The 15,348-nt window shown below is 33.5% G+C and overlaps 1 pseudogene; it reads left to right on the top strand.

Annotated features, from left to right (window-relative positions):
* Positions 1–5,251: 5,251 nt before the first annotated feature.
* On the top strand, positions 5,252–8,101 carry LOC125116984 (nucleophosmin-like; annotated as a pseudogene).
* The last annotated feature ends 7,247 nt before the right edge of the window (positions 8,102–15,348 follow it).

Here is a 15,348-nt window from a genome sequence, read left to right as displayed (position 1 = left end):
CTATATAATACCAATTGTATGTGAATTCTAAAAAATACAACAAACTAATGAATATAAAATAAAAGAAGCAGACTCATAGATAAACAGAACAAACTAGTGGTTACCAGTGGGGAGAGGCAGGGAGAAGAAATATAATGGTGGGAGAGTGGGAGGCATAAATAATTGATTGCAAGATAGTCTCAAGGATGTGTTGTACAATGCAAGGAATATGGCCAATATTTTGCAATAACTGTAAATGGTAACTTTTAAAATTGTGTAAAAATTTTTAAAAAGTAAAAGTGCTTATAATTCAACCATACATAACAGATAACCCAATTTAAAAAATGAGCAACTGGAAAATATGAGCAGTAATTTTTAATAAACATTTATCAAGAGAAGATATATAAATTGACAGTAAGCACAAGAAAAGATGTTCAACATCATTAATCACTAGGGAAATGCAAATCAAACCCACAGAGAGATACCACTTCACACCCACTAGGATGGCTATAATCACAAAGACAAAACATAAAAATGTAAGCATGGATGTGAAGAAAGGGGAACTCTCCTGCATTGCCTACTGGAATTTAAAATGAAATAGCTACTTTGAAAAACAGGTTAGCAGTTTCTCCAAAATTAAACCTTGAATTAACATGTGACCCTGCAATCTCTCTCCTAGACGTATATCAAAGAGAGTTGAATGTACAGGTCTAAATTTGTACATGGATTTCACAGCATCATTATTCAAAAATCCAAAATGTGTAAATAAACTGAATAACTATCAATGGTTTGATAAAATTTTGCATTGATAGGTAGAATGGGAAATATAAGATGAATGAAGCACTGATCCAGCATATAACATTGATGAACTCTGAGGTGTAAGAACCCAGGGACAAGTGCTATATATTGTACCAATCAAATTATATAAAAGAATCAGAATAGACAAATACTCAGTGACAGAAATTAAGTTAGTGGTTGTCAAGGGCTAAGGAGGGAAAAATTGAAAGTGACCACTGACTGAGACAGGGTTTCCTTTTGGAGTAATAAAAATGTTTTGCAATTAGATAATAGTAATGTTTGCACAATTTATAAATAGACTAAAAGCCACTGAAATTTCCATTTTCAAAGGGTGAATTTTATGATAAGCAAATAGCATCACAATAAGTAATTAAACAAATCTTTTAAAAAAGATAGTCAATGATACTTTTTTAAGCTTGAACTCATTTTCCAGCAATAAACACACTCCAAGAAACTCCTGAATTTAGCTTCTGTAACAGGAACAGAGAATAAAAATAAAACTGCTTTAAGAAAATTAGGTAGAAGGGATAATAAAATCACAAATGCCCTGATACCTTTTTTTTTTTTAATTGTAGGTTTAGGAGTTCCCGTCATGGCGCAGTGGTTAACAAATCCGACTAGGAACCATGAGGTTGCGGGTTCGGTCCCTGCCCTTGCTCAGTGGGTTAAGGATCCGGCGTTGCTGTGAGCTGTGGTGTAGGTTGCAGACGTGGCTCAGATCCCACTTTGCCGTGGCTCTGGCGTAGGCCGGTGGCTACAGCTCCGATTCGACCCCTAGCCTGGGAACCTCCATATGTCGTGGGAGCGGCCCCAAAGAAATGGCAAAAAGACCAAAAAAAAAGTAATAAAAAAAATAAAAATAAATAAATTGTAGGTTTAGAAAAAGTGGTGTATACTTACATTTAAAAGAAAAATAATTAAAACATACTTTAATTCCTCACATGTTAAGTAATCCCAAATGTTCCTTTCTCCTAAGTGTTGTACAGAGAGAAAAATAGTAATTTAAGGAACAAGCGTGGTGAGTAGAAAGCCTTGACTCTAAATGAGCGATTAAGACTTTATACAGAATCTTTTACAGATAGAACTAATAGATTGATGAGTAAATATGTATCTAATTTTTGTCCTTGTCTAAATTTATTATCTTTACTTCAGAAAATCTGAAACTGATGTATAATGACATTAAGGGCATTGCATATATTTTTTAAAAGTCAAAATATAAAGTATTTCTTAGGCTTTATAAAGTACATACAGTAGAGAAAAATTTATGTGGTAAACATAAACTAAAATTTATGTGGTCACTGAGCTCTCTTAATATGCAAGAAGAACACACAACTTAGGGCATAGTCAGCATTTATGTGATATTTTGATGAACATTTTTCTTATGAGTAAGAGGCCAATCCAGAAATGTACATAAATGCAATTTGTAGATACATTTAACTTTCATTAAAACATCTATTTTGTTTAGACTTTATGAGTACTGTTGTATGAATGGGAAAAAAACTACTTTTATTTCCTTTTCAGGATATTTTGCTTCAAAGAGGCTGAATTTTTTAATAATACATAAAAGGCTGATGTACAGCACACATGCATGTGTGTGTACACTAAACTTATGGACAGGCAGAGTATAAACTTACTCAGTCTTTGAAAATAAATGTAACCCAATCAAAACTACTTCAAAATTAAAAAAAAAATAAGTTATTTTTTTAGCACCATTAAGTATCCATGTGTCAAATATTTTTTCCAGTCTCTCATGAACAATTCTTTTGAGTACTCTATTCATCTAGGTTCAAGGTTGTCTTTTAATAATACTGCTATTACAGATAGTGCAGGTATTTAGTGTCAAGGATCACAAATGAGTTGAACGACAAAGTGTCTAAAATAATTTCTGAATGCAAGAAATCACTAGTATTCATATATTCAGAATGGTGTGGTATTTATAAAAAATTTTTAAAAATGAATAAAATTTGACAAACATTTAATTAACTCAACTGTATATCTTGTTAATAGACTATATCTTATTGAAATTCTTGTCCTTGATATTTTTATTTAATGAATTTATCCTGATGATGAATGGATTAAGAAGTTATAGTACATATACACAATGGAATACTACTCAGCCATAAAAATGGCAAACTCATTCAATTTGCAGCAACATATATGGAACTAGAGAGTCTCACACTAAGTGAAGTAAGCCAGAAAGAGAAAGATAAATGCTATATTATATCACTTATCTATGGAATATAAAATATGGCACTGATAATTCTATCTACAAAACAGAAACAGATCATGGCTAAGGAGAATAGACTTGTGGTTCCCAAGGGGAAGGGGAAAGGAGTGGGTGGCTGGAGAGTTTGGGGTTTGGGGATGCAAACTGTTACATTTGGATAAATGGGCAACGGAGACTTACTGTATGGCACAGGGAACTGTGTGTGATTGAGTCACTTTGCTGTACAACAGAAATTGAAGAAACATTGTAAATCAACTCTACTTTAATAAAAAAAGATATTAATGAAAAAAACTAATTCCAAAGATTACACATAAAATTTGTTATTTTCATACAGTAAGATTTACCTGTGCAAATGAAAAAGCAAAGGCAGAGCAGTGTAAATTAGTAGAAATGAATGTTTTTTTAAAAATATAATAATAATGGAATATTTCCATAAAATACTTTTGGATAATTATTTAAATTGTCTTCACTTTGTGTATATGTGTTTGTGATTCTACAAAAAGCCATAGCTGCTCTGTGACCTAAATATATTTTGCATGGTTTAATTAATAATTCCTAGTTGAGACACTGCTTTGCCTAAACTATTTCTTTGAATAACAAAAGTGTATTTTAAGGAGCATAAAGTAAATATTCCATTATTTATATATTTTTGGAAACAAATTTTTGGACATCACTATGTATAAAAATTTAGAAACATAATGTAGTCCTTTTCTAATATTTGGTTAAGTTTGAAAAAATAGTATCTTTGAGATACATAAGATTCTGTGCAAAAGTGAGTTGGTTTTGGTTAATTGAAAAAGAGGTGTTAGAAACAAGGATATAAAGGAAAAAATCAATCAAATAGAAAAATAAGGGCAAATGTAAATTGTTCTGGAAAACAATGGGTCCGTATCAAATGAATTTTTTAAATATCTATTTTAATTTGCTATTAGTAGAACACCTAGAGTACTGGACTTTTGTTTAACTACACATCAGATATACAAAATAGTCATCTAGTGTGTCTTTAAAAAAACAGCATCTCACTATCAAGGTAACATTTCTCAATTTCTCATCCAGAGACAATGTGCATAAACCCCAAAGTGTCAAACCATAGTCTCTCAGTTTGGGACACTAAAAAGTATATGTTTAAGAGCCCTTGATTTCATCCCAGTTCTTCTTACGCTAAACTATGAGGAAAAGGAGAAGAGGGTCCAGCATTTATTGACTTGGTTTAAGAGGCTACATAGTTCATGCTTTGTCTCCCTTAACCCTACCTATTTTATATATTAATACTACTGTATTATAGACTAGGAAATAGGGGTTCAGTGAATTTAAGAGGGCTTGTAAGAGGACATTTATGTATTCAACACTCTGTAAGTAATCTACTATGGAAATTATCCTATTTGATCCATACTCAGAGGAATTTTCAGAGTGCAAGCATCTGAAAGAATAACCAGGTTAGCTTTTTCTCACTAACTGGAATCGCACATATCCAATAAAGATTGCATAATCTACAAACCATGTGATCCACACATGCTCTTTTAAAAAGTACCAAATAATGACACACAACATTGATACAACCTCTAAAATTCTAAAAGCAAAGGTTCAACCATTGGCATCATAGGAAAATACAGGCAATGCATTCAGGCATGGCATTTACTTAGGAGGTATTTAAGCAAGAAATTACCAAATGGCAACTGAATAAAAGTGTCTATTTAGGGAGTTCCCCTCACAGCACACTGGAAATGAGTCCGACTAGGAACCATGAGGTTGCAGGTTCTATCCCTGGCCCCACTCATTTGGTTAACAATCTAGCATTGCCAAAAGTTGTGGTGTGGATCACAGACATGGCTGAGATCCCATGTTGCTGTGTCTGTGGCAGAGGCCAGCAGCTACAGCACCGATTTGACCCCTAGCCTGGGAACCTCTATATGCCAGGGGTGCAGCCCTAAAAAGACAAAAGACAGAAAAAAAAGTCTTTTTAGAGAAGCCAAATGTAATAATAGATTACTTGTTGATATATGCATATTCACTTAGATTTTTTTTTTCTTAATGGCAATAATGCTTGGATAACTACAAAGTGTAGCCTAAACATTTTAAGAAGTTGTGTTTCTGGCTCTTGCTAAAGCATACTCCTATGTGTACTGAGGGCATTAATTAAGAAAGTTTAATGTTTCCCTGGTGTGATTCCATTTTGTGCAGCTGTTCCCTGGGTAGTCATTTTTCTCTGTCTGCCTACTCTCCCACTTAAATGCATGCCACCAAACCATGGAAGATTCAATGGATATGGACATGAGCCTCAGAAATATCCTTTCAGTTGTGAACTAAAGGTGTATAAAGATTATCATTTTAAGGTGGATAATGATGAAAATGCATATCTGTTATCTTTAAGAATGGTCAGTTTAGGGTCTAGAGCACAGGATGAACTGCACTTTGTTGAAGCAGAGGCAATGAATTATGAAGGCATTCCAATTAAAGTAACACTGGAAATGTTTAAAATGTCTGTATAGCCAATGGTTTCCCTTGGAGGCTTTGAAATAACGCCACCTGCAGTGTAAAGGTTGAAGTGTGGTTCAGGGCCTGTGCATATTAGTGAACAGCACTTAGTAGCTGTGGAGGAAGATGCAGAGTCAGAAGATGAAGAGAAGGAGGATATGAAACTTCTGAGTATATTTGGAAAGTGTTCTCCCACTGGAGGGGGTATCAAGTTTCCAGGGAAAAAAAATAAAACTTGTTGCTAAGGAAAATGAAGATGATGATGAAGATGATGGCGATGATGATGAAGATGTGATAATGGTGACTTTGATGATGAGGAAGTGGAAGAAAAACTTCAGTAAAGAAATCAATAAGGACAACTCTCTAGACATGTACAGACTACCAAAACTGAATCAAGAAGAAATAGTTCAACTGAACAGACATCACTAGAAATGAAATTGAATATGTCATAAAAACACTCCCTACAAAAAAAAGTCCAGGACCAGATGGCTTCACAGGTGAATTCTACCAAACATACAAAGACAAATTTATACTCATCCTCCTTAAACTTTTTCAAAAGTTTGAAGAAGAAACACTCCCAAAGACATTCTATCATGCCACCATCACCCTCATTCCAAAACTAAAGACACCACCAAAAAAGAAAACTATAGGCCAATATCTTTGATGAATATGGATGCAAAAATTCTCAACAGAATTTTAGCCAACCAAATCCAACAAAATATCAAAAACATTGTACAAATGACCATGTGGGATTCATCCCAGGTTCACAAGCATTGTTCAGCATATGCAAATCAATCAATGTCAGACACCACATTAACAAAAGAAAACTCAAAAACCACATGATCATCTCAATAGATGCAGAAAAAGCATTTGACAAAGTCCAACATCCATTCATGATAAAAAAACTCTTACCAAAGTGGGTATAGAGGGAACATTCCTTAACATAATAAAAGCCATTTATGACAAACCCACAGCAAATATAATACTCAATGGAGAAAACCTGAAAGCCTTCCCACTAAAATCTGGACCAAGTCAATGATGTACACTCTCACCACTGTTATTCAACAGAGAGGCAAGAATATGAAATGGGAAAAAGACAGTCTATTCAGCAAATATTGCTGGGAAACCTAGACAGCGGCATGCAAATCAATGAAACTAGAACATACCCTCACACAATGCACAAAAATAAACTAAAATGGCTTAAATATTTAAATGGAATACAAGACACCATCAAACTCCTGGAAGAGAACATAGGCAAAACATTCTCTGACGTCAACCTTACAAATGTTTTCTCAGCTCAGTCTCTGAAAGCAGCAGGAATAAAAGCCAAAATAAACCAATAGAACCTCATCAAACTGACAAACTTTTGCACAGCAAAGGAAACCAAAAAGAAACCAAAGAGACAACTTACAGAATGGGAGAAATCATATCAAATGATGCAACTGACAAGGGCTTAATCTTTAGAATATACAAGTAACTTATACAACTAAACATCAAAAAAGCCAACAACCAAATGAAAAAATGGGCAAAAGACCTGAATAGACATCTCTCCAAGGAAGATATACAGATGGCCAACAAGCACATGAAGAAGTGCTGAACATCCCTGATTATTACAGAAATGCACATGAAAATGCCCATGAGATACCACCTCACACCAGTCAGAATGGCCATGATTCATAAGTCCACACATAACAAATGCTGGAGGGGGTGTGGAGAAAAGGGAACCCTCCTGCACTGTTTTTGGGAATGTAAGCTTGTACAACCACTATGGAGAACAGTATGGCGGTACCTTAGAAAACTATACATAGAACTACCACATCACCCAGCAATTGGGCATATATTTGGACACAACTTTCCTGGAAAAAGACATATGCACCCACATGTTCATTGCAGAACTATTCACAATAGCCAGGACATGGAAGCAATCCAAATGTCCATCAGCAGATGATTGGATTAGGAAGGAGTGGTATATGTACACAATGGAATACTACTTAGCCATAAAAAGAAAAAAATAATGCCATTTACGGCAACATGGATGGAACTAGAGACTCTCATCCTGAGTGAAGTCAGTCAGAAAGAGAAAGACAAATACCATATGATATCACTTATATCTGGAATCTAACATACAGCACAAATGAACCTTTCCACAGAAAAGAAAATCATGGACTTGGAGAATAGACTTGTGGTTGCTGAGGGGGAGAGAGAGGGAGTGGGATGGATTGGGAACTTGGGGTTAATAGACGCAGAGTATTGCCTTTGGATTGAATTAGCAATGAAATCCTGCTGTGCAGCACTGGGAACTATGTTTAGTCACTTATGACGGAGCATGATAATGTGAGGAAAAAGTATTTATACATGTATATATAACTGGCTCACCGTGGTGTACAGTAGAAAAAAAAATAATGTATTGGGGAAATAAAAAATAAATCGCTAAGAGATACTTCAACCAAAAATGCACAAAAATCAAACAAGAATGGAAAAGACTCAAAACTGTCGACACCAAGATCAAAAGGTCAAGAATTTTTCAAAAAACAGGAAAAAACTCCAAAAACATCTAAAGGACCTAGATCTGTAGAAGACATTAAAGCAAAAATGCAATCAGGTATAGAAAAAGCACAATGAACAGTCCTGGCACTACTGGTAAATTAGGCCCAAAGATGGGGAGAGAGGAAAAGGAGTGACAAATATAGTTCATGCTGAGTATCATCAACAATCCAGACTGAAGTCTTCTACTTTAATCTCAATCCCCATTCCTGATTTGCCACCTGCTCATGCCCCCTTCCAGGCTGGAAGCAACCTCTTAATCTCCTAAAGCACTTTTTTGAAAGCTGTTACTCAGTGATCCTCATACTTGGCTTTCTATTACTTGTGCATTTGCCTTCCCTCATTGAACATATTTTAATCCCCTTGTATCTCCCTAGCCTTTGAATAAGTATTTGAATAATAAAAAACAAGTTTAATGTTTTGGATCCTAGAAAACATATTTGTAAATAGTTTGTTATTACTCTATATAATTCACAAAAGTAAAAATTAATAACTAAGGAAACTCAATCATATATTACTAAATAAAGCTTTAGAAACTTTCCCTGTGTTACTAAAAAGAACTAAAGAGCTGTACCTACAACCAAATTCAATATGTTAGATAGATTTAGTTGATAGATTCTTCTGGTTCTTTTAATAAAAATAATTTCATCTGTGCCAAATATAACCCAAAATTTTATTTTCTAAACCTTTCTACCTTTTCAAGCCAGTGATAAGTTTTTGTACATTGATCTTTTAATTAATTAAGTTCTGGTTTTAGTTACATCAACAATTAAACACCTGCACTACATAACTTTGTGCTGTTACATTGTGAAAATTTCCAGATTAGCCACACAACTCCCATTAAGCTTAAATTTTCCACATCCTAATTGCCCATGTACTGAGATGAAAATTTCCTCATGGTGCTCAATAACCCTTAAAATTCCCCAATTCCTACCTTGTCACCAAATGCTAATAATAATAATAATGCTAGCAGCCCACACTTATAAAAAGAGATAGAAAAATAATATACCATTGGGAATTTTTTTTCGTGTTGGGATCTTGAACCATGCTATAGTTTTGAATATATAGGTAGCAATTATAAAGCATTCTGTTGGTGCTGAATTAATGCTTTGAAATGAATATTGATGTAAAATAATCCTTACCAATTTCTAAGCAACATGAGTTCACTTCAATTCAGCTTTTAGGCCATATTCTTCCCAATAAGTGAAAAACATAAATCAAAGTCACAAAGAAATACTGGTAGACTTAATAGACAGAGAGCCAAAATTGGCTATGTAGCTTATCATTATCTGTTCTTCTTATCTTATAGACTTAAATTGTTCCTATGTTTTAAAAACTTTTAAAAAATAAAAATAAAAACTTTCGCTGTTTTTAATTTTATTATGTGGAAGTAATTTTGACATAATATTTTATGAGGAAATAATTTTCAATAAGACAATGTTACATTAAGTATAATGTTTACTATTCTCACTTAGAGCAACCATTCACTTCCTAATTCTCAACCTTATGTATTCCATACTAAGGTGATCACCCTGGGGTCAGTTCCTCTGGTGTCCACCATCAAAACCACTCCCTGGCTGACAAGGTTAAAACAAATACGTCTTCAGGCTCTGTCTTCAGCAACAGATCTAGACTCTGACCTTCTGATAGCCAGCTCTCAAATTACGCTGACTAAAAGAACCTCCAAAGAAATGTGAACATGGTTGCCTTTAATATATTATGAGCCTATCTGTAGAAATCCTGCAGGTAATTGATTCTCACTGGGGGCAATTTTGCACTTCAGGGAAGATGTGGTAATGTCTGGAGACATGTTTAGATGCCACAACTGAAGAATACCACTGGCATCTAGTAGATAGAAGCCAGGGATGTTGCTCAGTATCTACGACAATGCTTTGGACAGCTCCCCACAAGAAAGAATTATCCAATGTAAAATGTCACTAGTGCCAAGGTTGAGAACACTTGTTTTAGACACTCAAAGATTATTTTTAAACTATTCTACAGCAGAATACAGAATATATGTATAACATATAAAACTAATTTAGGTTAAGAAACAATTAAACGTACAAATTAATCATAATAAATATAGGAAATAATCATTAGTCAGAATATGTACTTCAAATTTTACAAAGATATTTAGTTATTTTTAACTTCTGCTACCTTGGTGTCTTGCTCACCTGTCTACAACCTTTGTGAATCTAGGGGAAATGTAGAGATAGAATCTGTTTTGCTAAGAATCCTATACCAGGACCCAGCACAAGGCTTAGTACAGAGTTGCCATCTTCAGCTAACTCACAATAGCCTGCAAATTTTTATTTTTTATTATCTTTTATGATAGGTTTTTGCTAAAAGCAAGTCCTTATTATAATCTCTATTTGACAATCCATTCTTGGAAAATAGAATTTTGGAAAAACATGACTACAACCTAGAAGATTCTGATTCTTTTCAGGACAAAATGAATAATATGACTTACCAAAATATAAAGAAGTATCTAAAGTCCAGCAAAGGGTAGGGTAGGAATGATTGCCTTTACTGTAACCAGCACTGTGAAAAGAAACATGAATACCTTTATTAGTCAAGCTTTTTGTTTGTACAATTAAATTTACTATCAAAGAAAATTTGTTACTATGTTACTAGTGTTTCCATTTATTTGCATATCCACGATTGTTGCTTTCTTTTTATTTTTCAAATAAATGATTTAACAATAATAATAAAAGAAAAACAGAATATAGAGAAGGTATATCCAGAAAAATGTCATTAAAATATCAATTTGATTAAAATTTTCTGTTCTCCTAATTAAGATATTTACATTAATATATATATAATATATTAGTATATTATTTATTATATTATAGATATATGATATATAACAGATTATATGTTATTAACACATAATAAATGTACATTAAATGAATAATCATTTTCCATGTAGAGGAAAATTTAAAATAGAAAAAAAATGAGATTTATTATGAAAAATAAGAAGAAAAATATTAAGAACTCATCAGTTTGAATATCTCAGAAAAAGCCAGTTGATAAGTTGGAGGTTAAAAAGGAATACTGATGATATATATGCATACAGGAGTAAGAGAGAAGTTAGATAAGACACTGTTGTGTGATGCTAGAGATAAAAAATTAAATCATATTTTGAAAATCAAAGGCTAACAACAGGAAAATATTAAAAAGAATTTTTTAATCTTAAAATTTGAAATGTTAAAGAAAATCGTTATTTTAGGTTGATCAAATGAATAAGTAAAGAAATAGCAAAATATATCTTATGAAAATATTTGAAGGGGGAAGCCTTTGAGGGAGTTATGAAACAACTTTGGTAAAAGCTTAAAATTATACAATGTGAGAAAATAGACAAATTAACACCGTTCTACTATTGCAAGCATAAGTCTTAGGGTTTTTTTTATCATCAAATTTCAGTATATGAAGGATTTTTTTTGAAAACTAAAAATCACTGTTCAGCAGCAGTGAACTGAAATTTCTGTGTCTGAGGAAAGCAGAATTCAAATATGTGAGCAAAGCTGGTATGAAGATAATTGTCACTCAGGAAATAAATAGAAAATTATAACTAGCCATATTCCTGGCAAATTCAGAAAACTGTATGTTATGTAAATCTTCCTGGATATAGACTAGCCTTCAGAAAAACCAATGCCACATTTGAATCAATTTGATGAATAAGTGCATTAAGACAATCTTCCACTAGCCAACAAGCAGGGAAGAACAAAAATAAGATATTATCAGAACCTCAAATTAACTCTACCACTTTCCATTACAGTGTAAAGAAACCAAGGCAAAAGAACCAGGAATAAATCAAAGTGTGACAACATAATAAGAAAACAAGAGTAGAGGGAGAAATACGTCAATTAAAAAGAGATCAATATGTCATATAGCTTATGTAATTATCAGACACTAACCAGGAAATAAACATGATTCATGTTAAAAATATTTTAAAATAATTGATTGAGTTCACACTGTGGCACAGTGGGATCTCTAGTGTCTCTACAGCTCCAGGATTCAGGTTCAATCCGTATAGGTTGCAAACTACAGCTCAGATCTAATCCCTGGCCCAGGAACTCCATATGCCATGGGGAAGCCAAAAAAAAAATTAATTAATAAAATAATTGGCAATTACATGCCATATGATCCAGCAGTTCCTCTCTTGGGCACATTTCCAGACAAAATTATAATTCAAAAAGATATGTGCAGCCCTAAGTTCATAGCAGCACTATCCAAAATAGCCAAGACATCACTCCATCAACAGCATAAATATTATGTGATACATTTATTAATAGAATATTACACATACATAAAAAGATTGAAATAATTCCATTTGCAAAAACATGGATGGACCTAGAGATTATCATTCTAAGTGAAGGTAGTCAAAAAGAGAAAGACAAATACCATATGATATCTCTTACAAGTGGAATCTAAAATGTGAACTTATCTATAAAACAGACACACAGACACAGTGAATAGACTTATGGTTGCCAAGGGGGAGGGGAGATGGGTTAGGGATAAATTGCTAGTTAAAGATTAGCAGATGCAAACTGTTATATACAGAATGGATAAGCAATAAGTTCTTACTGTATAGCACAGGGAACCATATTCATTATTCTGTGATAAACCATAATGGAAAAGAATATGATAAAAACAATGTATATATATATGTGTACCTCAATCACTTTCCTGTATAGCAGAAATACAAGACTATAAATCAATCACATTTGAATAAAATTTAAAAAGTAGGAGTTCCGCATGGTAGTGGCTCAGCAGTTAGTGAACCTGACTGGCATCTATGAGTATGTGGGTTGGATCCCTGACCCTGCTCAGTGGGTTAAGGATCTGGTGTTGCTGTGAGTTGTGGTGTAGGTTGCAGACACGGCTCAGATCCCGTGTTGCTGGGGCTGTGGCGTAGGCTGGTGGCTACAGCTCTCATTGGACCCCAAGCCTGGGAACCTCCATATGCTGTGGGTGAGGCCCTAAAAAGACAAAAGACAAAAAAAAAAAAAAAAGTAATTGGCAACAATAAAAAGATAAACCATATTGAAATTGTAAAAATGAATATAAAAAAACTAAAATTAAGAATGCAATATCTTAATTTCTAATTAGACAAAATTGAAAAGGATATAGGTGAACTAAAAGATAAAAGAAAATATGTTAGGTTCATCACAACAACAAAAAGCCCCAGGAAGTTATAAAAAATAATATAAGATCAATATGGGGCATATTGGAAAAAAATCAATATTGGTAAAACCTGAGTATGTAAAAATGAAGAGAAAAGAGGTAGGAAAAAACTTGAAGAGAAAAAAGGAAAAAATTTTAAGAGAAACTGAATAAAGAATAACACCCCACAGGTTGCTATAAACTTCAATCAAAGACATACTGGAAAACTCATGGAACATTGACAAAAGCTAAAGAAAAGGAAAAAGTACTGAAAAGAATAAAAGAAAATGAACGTAATGGCTTCAAGAGTAACAGTAAAGCTGAGTGCTGAATTCTCGCCAGAGTGGACAGAAACAGAAGACAAAACAGTGGCATGTTTGAAAGACAATAAACATCAAACTAGAATTTTATAACCAGTTAATAACATTTTTTAAGAGTAAGAAAAAAAAAAGACACAGAGAAAAATACAGTTTGTCACCAAAAGAACTTATTCAAGGAAGTACTAATGTGGCTTTTTGGGGGGGAAGAAAAACGATAACTATACACAGCAATTCTAGGATGCAGAAAAGAAAAATAAGAAAAGAAATGGTTGGAGTTCCCATCATGGCACAGTGGAAAGGAATCCAGCTAGGAACCATGAGGTTGCGGGTCTGATCCCTGGCCTCACTCAGTTGGTTAAGGATCCAGTGTTGCTGTGAGCTGTGGTGTAGGTTGCAGAAGTGACTTGGATCTAGTATTGCTGCGGCAGAAGCCAGCAGCTGTAGCTCTGATTAGACCCCTAGCCTGGGAATCTCCATATGCCACAGGTTTGGCCATAAAAATACAAAAAAGGCAAAAAAGAAAGAAATGGCTTAATATGTGGGTAATCAGTTTTGTAAAAGAACAATAATATCTTGTGAAATTAATCTAATCTATTTATCTATGTAACACATGATAACTGTAGCACATAAGGCAGGAAAGCATTAATACAAGTATGGTACTTTAAAATCAACGCCACATGAGGTAAATTATGAAATAATGACCTTATATTGGACATTAATAGATCAAGAAAGCAAATTGTAATTTCTAGGATAAATAAGACAATGGTGAAAGAATATATTTTACTAACGAGCTAATAGAGGACAAAATATACAAACAATCTAAAAATAGCAAAGAAGATAAAAATAAACATGGAAGAGGCAAACGTAGAAATGCAACATGGCATATCTAATCTCAAATAAATCAGTAATTACATTAAAAGTAAACAGACTAGGTGGAAATACTAGAATGATTTAATTAGAAAGTCTTCAGATCCTCTCCCCAAAGGTAATGACAAAACTCCAAATTTCAGAAACAATTATTCAGGATTCTGGAAAATTCATTTTTAATAAAACTAAACAAAATAAACTAAACAAATTAGCATAGATTATCAATGGTCATTTCAAGTGAAATATGGTAATACATTTATAATGTACCAATTTGTTCACCAAATGTAACCACACTAAATAGATCCTCAGGATCTATGTATATAGGTTACTTGTCAAGGCATTGGTTAAGCTTCTTGTATTAAGATCAGCAGAAGAAATTAAAACCCACATAGCTTCACTTAGATAATTCTAGGGTACACTTTCTTGCATCCAGCTGAATTCTCAGTGCAAATTAATGATGCCCCTTACTGGTCTGAAAGCCAAATAGGTACTCGACTGCTGAGCAAATTGTTTCTAAGATCCAGAATGAGGTGGCACTGACATGTAGCATTTGAGAGCTATCATCGACAATGGAGGCTTTATTGAGTGGAAACAATTCATACAGATGGGTAAGAACTGTTGAAGAAAATGGTAAGCTGGTCTTGTCAGGGCCCTATGCTTTTGAAGAAATATCTATAAAATGCTGATAATGGTGTAACAATGTTCGTAAATGTTTTATTTCTAAATTTCTCCCAGTTTTCTCATCCATTTGCATTTTTAAATATAAGACCATCTAAGGAATCCATTTCGCTTCAGAACGCAAGGCAAATGATGTTAATAGCTAGAAGGTAAACATTTAAATTCAGGACTAAATGGACTTGAGAATAAAATATTTTGCCTTAATGAAAAGAAACACAAAGTTTTAGAGAGACAAAGAATATTTTCTGTGCTTTTTTGCATATAAATTTTTCCCATTGATAATAGTCAAGAATA

The sequence above is a fragment of the Phacochoerus africanus genome, chromosome 15 (genome assembly GCF_016906955.1).
Source record: "Phacochoerus africanus isolate WHEZ1 chromosome 15, ROS_Pafr_v1, whole genome shotgun sequence".
Taxonomy (NCBI): domain Eukaryota; kingdom Metazoa; phylum Chordata; class Mammalia; order Artiodactyla; family Suidae; genus Phacochoerus; species Phacochoerus africanus.
The sequence above is the reverse complement of the archived record's forward strand: the minus strand, read 5'-3'. Positions and strand labels throughout refer to the sequence as shown.